Consider the following 2308-nt stretch of genomic DNA (forward strand, 5'->3'; position numbering starts at 1 on the left):
AACGCTGATTTTCTGTATTATTGCGAGTGAAAGTGAAGTATCTTTTGAAAATGACTATTTCGTGAGCTGAAAATGACGACTGCTGTAGATTCTGGGAGTTCGTTCCATTTACTGTTGACTGAGTATTGTTTAAGGATCCCGTTCGCGTATCTAATCTTTCTCATTCGCAAAATGAGCCCCCCCCCCGCCTTAATTTTGTTCAGATTGCTTTCAATTTTGGTGTATCATTGCAACTCTAAATTTTGATTCCGATCAACCAATTACTTTGTCTCGTAAATTAAAGAATCTGATGTTATTTGGAATTAAATTTGGGTAATTTTAGCCTGTCAACAGACAGCGAGGCATTAACAGCTTTTAACCATGACAATAGCACGTAGTGTTGTGCTTCAACTGCTTGTGTTCATTCTTCACACTACGAGATGTCACGTGTTTTGTTTTTATAAAAATTAATATTTATCAATTAGAATTTTATCATACATATTTTACGTCACTTGTAATATTTTACATATTTTTCATACATAGCAAAATTTGTTTGCGATGTTAATACAATATGTAAACTTAGTACAGAGAATTTGACATTATTTTTGAATTCTGCATGCAAGAACATATAAGATACTGGTATTCTTTTTTCTTGGGACAAATTATTTGTTGCCAGTGTCATTCTTATCGTAGTTTACAAATCCAAACACGAAGACGCTACTCAACTTTGAAGCATTGGACACAAACGCCCCCCTTTTCACACACACACATGCACTTATATATTAGTGATGTACACAAATACATGACAGGTATACATAATACTGAAATACGGATAAAGTAAACACATGCAGACAAATATATTAATATAACAAATTTAAAAAATAATAAAACCTATATCAATGAAGAGACAAAAGAAACAGTAAGACGATACATGTTGATTTTATTAGGTATTTCTGGTTATTTAGAAACTTACAATGAAGAGATCATTTTACATACGCTAAACCATAAATTTTACAGGGTACAGCCTTAAAGTTGACACCGTTTCGCTAAACGCAGAAAATTTCTGTCTCGCTATTGGCCAAAAAATACACAATTTTTCGATTTTTAAACCTCTGTAACTTTTTCTTCCAATTTTTTTCTCCCCAACATCATACCTTCATAGCAATTAGACTGGAAAACTTTACTATTAAAGCCAATTTTCAGATTTTTTACTGTCTTTTGAAAAATGCATATTTTGCGAATGAAAAACTAGATCCCTGTTCCCTTTTTGTGATCCATGTCATCAGTTTCAAGTGTAGACGCGAAAGAAATATTTTGCATAGATTTTCCAGTCCCTGTGCAGCTACGTTCTGCTCCTAATTGAATTCTCTCTATGCTAACCAGTCATTTTAGGTTGGTTTTAAAACTCCCGGAGTGCAAAAAGAAGTGTAATGTAATTAATTTCTCTGTCAAGTTGAACACTCCATTCAACAATGTTGATATTAATGACGACATACAGTTATTTTGGAAGGCTCTCTGTGATGTACCGCACTCTATAGAGGTTCATGAACTTTCTGTTCGTAAACATCAAGATTGGTTCAACGATAATAAAACATGTCCAACAGCTGATAGATAAAATGCACAGCTCTCACAAAACATGGGTAAATGATAAGAGCTCATCCAGAAAAGAGAATGCCTACAAGAAATGCAGAGGCCAGGTCCAACACGCTCTGAGACAGGTGAAGGATGCTTGGTGGTCTTCCAAGGCTACTGAAAATATTGTCGCTTCTAATATTTATTCTCTTGTTAAAGTTTTCAGAGTTTAATGAGTTTATTTAATATTTTGGAGCTAGCCTAATAATATTTATTCTAATTTACATAGAACAGGTTGAGTCGATACAATTGATTCCAATCGATAATAATATTTTATCAAGTTGTTATGTTTGTATTTATCACCATTTTTCGTGGAAAACATTAATTTAACCAAATTTGAAATTGAACTCGGAATATTATGTGAGACAAGGAAAAATTGGTTGCACATTTTGGCACAGGATCGACAAATTCAAGGAGGGGATAAGCTGATTATCCTCAGACAACAACTGGTATATATTTCACCGACGCCGAAAAGATAAAAGGCAAAGTCGAATTGGGCAGAATTTGAACTCAGAACATAAAACGGTCGAAATTCCGCTAAGCATTTTGTCCAGTGTGGTAACGATTATGCTGGATAACCACCTTAGAGAGAGGGAATGCAAGAACGTATTTAGTAACATGATTGAATGATACGCGCTTGAGAAGCAAGATTCATCTCTATATTTGATTATAGTTTACCAAGCGTAGAAGGTGTAAC

Source organism: Octopus bimaculoides, chromosome 15 (assembly GCF_001194135.2).
Source record: "Octopus bimaculoides isolate UCB-OBI-ISO-001 chromosome 15, ASM119413v2, whole genome shotgun sequence".
Classification (NCBI taxonomy): domain Eukaryota; kingdom Metazoa; phylum Mollusca; class Cephalopoda; order Octopoda; family Octopodidae; genus Octopus; species Octopus bimaculoides.